We start from the raw sequence: 7,212 nt of genomic DNA on the forward strand, positions 1-7,212 counted from the left end.
TTTGATGTAGCAGTTCAAGGATTCTCCACATTCCATTTCATTGAGGAAATCAAAGTAACTGATGACTCACGAGAGTGGCAAAAAGGATCCTCCTGGAAATGGCTATTAGCAAGGCTTCAATGGTACCTCATTCCAATGAGACAGAGTGGAAAAGGCTGTTATCAGCCCAAATGTTCTGTTAAGGTTCAGAGTATTTTTAACCTGAGATTTCAAATCATATCAAGTATTCAAAGATTATTTCACTCAAGGGAAAATTTATAAACTATGACTGCAGAAAATGAGTGAAATAATACAAAGAAGGAAAAATGTTTGAAAAGAGGGGCTCTAAGCAGACATCATCAGAAAGAAGAAACAGCATTCCTTCTGTGTCCAGACTGTTTCTTGGGGATGTCATATGCTTCTGTTAAGATGCATTATCCTTTGAAGGATTCACTTGGACTATGTCAGCCAGATGATATAGCTGATTAAGCAATTGAATTGATTCATTTAGTTTTGTGAATTGACCAGGTGTTTGACGAAACTGAGTTTGGAATTCTGAACACACTATCTTAGATTCTTTTAATGGATGGTGCCTTTGAAATGTTTGGCCATTTTAGTCAAAATGCAGGGTAACATTTAATGCAGCCATGATAATAGCAAAAATCTGTTCTGTTCTAAAAATGTTTCTAGCAATGGAAATATTTTTGACTAAAAGACTACTCTTGACTTGTAGGGAGGCTCCCTAGGAATAAATATATGCCACAAAAATAAGGCATTTTATTTTTTTAAAAGGTTGTCTATATAGATGCATTCATGACATAAGAAAATGGTTGGTGAATGCTCCTAAAATAAAGGCTTATGTAATGGAAATAAAAAGCTCTATTAACAGACCTACCAAAAATGATTTTTGTAACCTATATGCCAGTGTACATGATCTTATGTAAGATATCAAAATAAGCTGTTGAAATGGTGAATAATGTCAGACAAAAGTAGTATGTTTCTTCTAGAATATTCACAAGAAAGTTTAGTTATGGCTGTTTTCTGCAGTAAGGAATTTCTTTTAAGAAAAACTATCTTCATCCTAAGAGTAAGCTTTCTGTTATGTTGGAGATGTTGTGTTTTCATAACATCTTGTGAGTGAGCAAGTAAGCCTTCCCACAGAAAGGAGCATGTGCAGTTGTGGCTTTCGGAGTGTGCCATAGAGTTGGGTGGCTTTCCCCTGCAAGCTGAAGTGAGAGTCTCCAGTGGCCTTCATGAAATCTCCCGATTTCAACCACCCTGAACACAAGGTGCACCAAAGTTCCGACCTCAAGAGTCCTTAATCTTTAGTTTCCCAGGTAGGACCCATCAGGCTTATCAATTCTGCAAGGATAAGAACCAAGTCTTTGATCTCTTTTATACTCCCACCTAATAGAAATTAGTACACAACTCATAGACATTCAACATATACCTTTTGAGTGGAAATTGCTCCTGGCCCAGTACTTTGGGTATTTAGGTAGTCAGTATCTAATAACGCTAGTGTTCATGGAGGCTCATCTGGCTGTTCCTTGATTTGTGTGAAGCTTAAATAAACAAGGCAAATACATCTAGCAATTGAATGTGTTATGTTCTTTAATAGAGCACTTTTTATGTTTTTTATATTATGTTTTCTTAGTCTGCAAATCTGGTCATTTAAAATGGCAGTCAATGGTTCTGTTTTTTTCTTATGATAGTACCTCTCCAAATTGTTGTATTTTCTAACCAACTCTGTTTAAAGAAAGTGCTTCCATAGTCTTTGTATTTAATTTATGTATTCGCTTAATATATTTTCATACTGTAACTGTGGCCAAAAACAATCTATACAGTGTCATAAACACCTTCCCACTAGTGAATAAAACTGCTATTTGTTGAAGGAAAATGTTCTGTCTTCTATTTGCCTGTATCTCATTTATCAATTTCTGTCATCTGACTGCTCAGGAGAAAGGTCAGAAGTGACTGCTTCTAAATGAGAAAAATCTTGCAAGCTATTATCATGAAGAACTTGGTTGTTTTAACCTTTGCTCCTGTGAATTCCTAGTTGGTTACCTAGGGTATCACGAACATATAATAGACTCTCTGGTTGACTGTCTCCAGCTAAATTCTTGGTTTCAGTTCTCTAATTCATTGGTAACCAAAATGTCATCTATCACCAACAGTGTCTGTGTATTCTCAGAGGCGCTGCCCCAGCTGGATCCCCTGAGCCCTTTAGAGGCACTTCACACATAAGCGGGTGGTGTGACATTTGGTTAAGAGCTGCTGTGTCTATTTCCAGAATCATTATTTTGCCTTTTTTTTTTTTTTTTTACTTTTTCATATTTCAGTTGAAAAAACTCACTGCCCTTCACAACTCCAGTGTTTCATTTTTCTACAGCTTACTTACAGAAATCTTCATTTAAAAAAAAAAAAGTACCATAACAGATTTACATGTAAAACCATTAAATCAAATCCATCCTTCATTTTGAAACAATTTCTGGATTCAAATTGTGTTAGCAAAAATAATTTGACCTCTGAGGCTTGACCTTGTTATTCCCAAAGTAGCTGTTTGTTTGATGGAATTTACTCCTAAAGGAAAAGGAAATATGAGCATATGAAATTATCGCTTAGTAATTCTGCTGGAGTATGCTCCACAATCATGAAGTGTTAGAACTGAAAGGGCCACTTTAGGATGGACAATGATGGAAACCAAGACCAAGTTTAAGATTATAGAGCAAAATAGGACAATGCTAGAACCAAATCCTATCTTCCTATCACTTGTGGGGGTGGACCTGCCTACATGTAAATATAGAAAAAATGAAGAAGAATGATTCTCAGATCCAGGGCATGTAATTGTCATCTTGCACACTGAGACAGAACCCTGAGTGGAACTTTCAACATTTTATGTGATTATTGCTTTAATTTTTTATGTTTGGAGACACTCATTTGCCAAACAAATCTCAGACTATATTTTAGAGTCATACCTTAGCAAAAGTTATCACCATCTTAAAGCTGAAGTACTATTGAACAGTAAAGGAGAAAAACATGCTTTTTAAAAAACATAATAGTATTATAAAACATTTTTTATTGAAGCTGATAAAATCAAACCACCTAAAACCCCCAAAATTTCTACCACTAGATTTGGAAAGAATTGGCAAAGCTTTTGATGTTGCCAGTAAAAGGAGCATTCATAATACAAGGATAAAAATTAACTGGTAAAATTCAAGCTTGAGTAATAGAGAAAACCATGCAGGGATGGTTCTGTGTAGGAGTTAACGCTTGCCAAAGGCCAGGCTTAACTAAAATATCTCCCCAACCCAGTATCTCCCAAAGAATATTGTATCATTATTTTAGAGAACTGTAGATCTAGATAAGGCTTGCCCTTTTTATCCTAGGGTTTATTGTAATGATACGAGAACCTTTGTGTAGAGTATCTTAATATTAAATTATTTTGCTCTTGGAGCTCTTGACCCCAGGAAGAAACTTGGCATCTGTTTCAGTCTTTAAGAAAGAACTAACAATGAAATATGTTTCCTGTCTCTGTGACCCTGCTGCTAGCTGTTGGTGGCCAAGAAGTTTCTGTGTCTGAAGGTTTGCCAAGGAGGTAAATAAAAACAACAACAAAAGTAAAAACAAAAAGCTGACAAGACAGCTACAGAAACAAAGGGCGTTTAAAGAGAAAACGTTCAGAAGCTTGGGAGCATTCCTAAATCTAACCTCCATCAGAAAATACCATTTGTAGGAGTCATAAATTCAAGATTCAAGCCATATTTCACTCCTAAAGAACTTTCCAATGACCCCTGATCCAGTCTTCACCCAAGTAGGTACTCCTTCCCCATTCATGACAGATGACAGGGCAGGGAATGGGGGGTGGGGGGTGGGAAGGAGGGGTCAACAACTGTCTACCTGCTAAGAATACCACATCAGCAATAAACAAAGATGAAACAGGACAGAACAACACGAATGAGCCCACGCTGGTGGAAAACTGGGAGGAAGAAGGCAAAAGTAAAGAGAAAGGTGAGAGCTATGAAGGTGACATTGGGAGTCTTAGACCCCTTGCAGTTACAGAGGATTTTCTCATTTAAAAGGAAGACATTCTAAGTTCTGTTTAAAGTGCTATAGATGGGGACTTCATTTTTTTTGCTTTTGTTTTTGTTCTTTTTTTTTGCTGTGCTAGGTCTTTGTTGTGGTGTGCTGGGCTAAGTTGCTCCAGGGCAGGGGGGATCTTAGTTCCCTGTTGTTGTTCAGTGGGTCAGTCATGTCTGATTCTTTGCAGTCCCATTGACTGCAGCACCCCAGGTTTCCCTATCCTTCACCATCTCCCAGAGCTTGCTCAAACTCATGTCCTTTGAGTCAGTGATGCCATCCAACCATCTCATCCTCTGCCATGCCCTTCTCCTCCTGCCCTCAGTCTTTTCCAGCATCAGGGTCTTTTCCAATGAGTTGGACCAGGGATGGAACCCACATTCCCTGAGTTAGAAGGTGAATTCTTAATCACTGGACCATCAGGGAAGTCCCAGGGACTGCATGTTTAATCTCTAGGTTATTACTTAAAGTTTGACTCCAGGCTATCATCTTAGTGAGTGCCTTCGCCCATCATATACTATCAGTCAATGATTGTTTCCACTTTATAGATTAGAAAGCAGAGGCACAGAGAAGACCAAGATATTGCCCAAAACTTAGCGAAAGAATAGGAACAATAGCTAATGCATACAATGCACTAACTATAGCATCATCTAATTTAACTCTTCACACAGCTTGGTTATCAGACTTACGCTGGAGATAAGGAAACTGAAGTTTAAAAAGAGAGTAATTTGCCCAAGGCCCCACACTACCCCCTACTTAGTTTCCAATGTGAATCTTTCTGACTTCAAAATGTGGCTACTTAACCTCTGTGCTCTGATGGGTCAGTGGTAAAAACTTTGTCTGCCAAGCAGGAGACTGGGTTCAATACCTGGGTCAGGAATACCCCCTGAAGAAGGAAACAGCAGCCCACTCCAATATTCTTGCCTGAGAAATCCCATGGACAGAGGAGCCTAGTGGCTACAGTCCATGGGGTCAAAAAGAGTAGGACATGACTTGGGGACTAAACAACAAACCTCTCTACCGGAGTATTACAAAGTTTGGTTCCCAGACCAGCAGCACTGATATCAGCTGGTTACAAATGCAAATTCTCAAACTCACGCCCCTGTAATCCTATTGAATCTGAAACTCTGGGGGTGAAGCCCAGCATAGCGTGTATAACAAGCCTCCCAGGTAATTGGACACGTTCTGTTCTGTGTGGAGCCTCTTTGCTTTGCAGCTTCTTATTAGTCGAATCTAATTCTTTGAGAAGAAATTTTGTCAAACCCTGTGTGACAAAGAAGAAGAATAATGTGTAACATTTTTGACCCTTAGCACATAAAAAGCACTTAATAAATGTTAGCAACTATTACTATTGTGTCCCAGGTAGCACTCTGTACAGCCTTACCAGTGGTATCTCATTTAATTCTTGAAAAAGTAGATAAGGCAGGGATTACAATTATTCCCATTCTACAGATATAGAAACTGAGGCACACAGAAGGTGAGAGACTCAGAGTAAATATCTGGACCTAGGTCACAGAGCTGGCAAATGTCAGAGCCTAACACTGAGCAGGAACAGCGTAATTCTGAAGCCTGTGTTCATAACCACTTCCTCCTATACCACAGGTTGGAGACAAGGCTGATTAACCCCCACAGCTCAAATTCAATGTTGAGCCTCCAGCTTTCACTTCAGCTTCAAAGACTCACTTATGTGCTGCACATCACTTTCCTCCAGCCTGACCCTGCTGACTCTTGCTCAAAGGACCATGAGTCCAATAGCCTTGACATTTATTTCCCTCCCAGTTTTGCAGACTGAACATGATAGCACCATCATGGACCCTAAATGTCATCCTATCTGTTCCCTCTGGGGCCCAGGAAAAGCTAGTAAACAGTTCTCAAGATGGCAGTAAATTCTTAGGGCAAAGAGATACTGGCTGTCCCATGTAGAAATGGCAGGTCAACACAGAATGGGAGACACCAAGAACAGGAAGTCACCACAGGGAGGAATCCCTAAATAAGGTGAGAGAAATGGGAACATGCCTTAAAAGGCAGCTGCAAACTCTCAAAGATTCTAACAACCAGAGGCTACAAAGTTCAGCCCTAGATGACTGCTGAACCAGCAGAGAAAGGAGAACAGGAACAGGCCTCTATGACACTGTTTATTTATTTATTTTATTATTTATTTAGTTTTTGTCTGTGCTGAGCTTCTGTAGTTGCTTCATGGAGGCTTAGTTCCCCCATGGCATGTAGGATCTTAGTTCCCCAGTCTAGGACTGAACCCACATCCCCTGCTTTGGAAGGCAGATTCTTAACCCCTGAACCACCTACGATACTATTTAGAATAAGCAAGGCTGAAAAAGCAAGCACGTGAAGAGTGAGAAGGAATGAAGGACAGGGAAGCGAAGACCTCAAAGGTGCCACTTCTCCTCCATCCCCCAAGCCCTAGCCATGAGCAAGGAAGGTGGGACTGAATGCTCACTCATCACCTTCACTTGGGTAAAGATAGCATCAGTCCAACAGACAGAGGTCTGGCAGGAAATGGAAGGCAAACTCAAAAGGGTATGAGCAGAGCTCAGCAAAGGAACCAATGCCCAAGAAGTGGACAGTCTTCCTGGCTCCACTGGAATTTCCCAGGGCCTCAGCACGCAAGGCAGTGCACACACTGGGTGGGACAACATGTCAAGGGTTTGGGGTAGAGCAGTACACTGAGACCCACTTAAAAGCTGTGTGACTTTATTAAGCTTCGAGGACCATTTGTCTTTTCCATCCACACCTTCAGGACAGGAAGTCATCAGCAGTTTCTCTGTGTTACTATTTCTATTAACCTTCTAGATACAAGATAGCTAACCCTTCTCTTGATCGCTGTCTGCCTGGCTTCATATCTCATCACCCCAGCAAATGCAGAAGTCCTCTGTGTTGTCCCTGTGCCTCTGTCTGGCACTCCAGTCCCCCTTCTACACTGCCATCTGAGTGACTGATCTAAAATATGAAAGTGACCATGTGATGTGATGTGAAAGTCGCTTAGTCATGTCTGACTCTTTGTGACCCCATGGTCTAGTTCATGGAATCCTCCAGGCCAGGACACTGGAGTAGGTAGCCATTCCCTTCTCCAGGGGATCTTCCCAACCCAGGGTTCGAACCCAGGTATCCCATATTGCAGGCAAATATTTTACCAGCTGA

This window comes from Capricornis sumatraensis, chromosome 4 (genome assembly GCF_032405125.1).
Source record: "Capricornis sumatraensis isolate serow.1 chromosome 4, serow.2, whole genome shotgun sequence".
NCBI classification, from domain to species: Eukaryota; Metazoa; Chordata; class Mammalia; order Artiodactyla; family Bovidae; genus Capricornis; species Capricornis sumatraensis.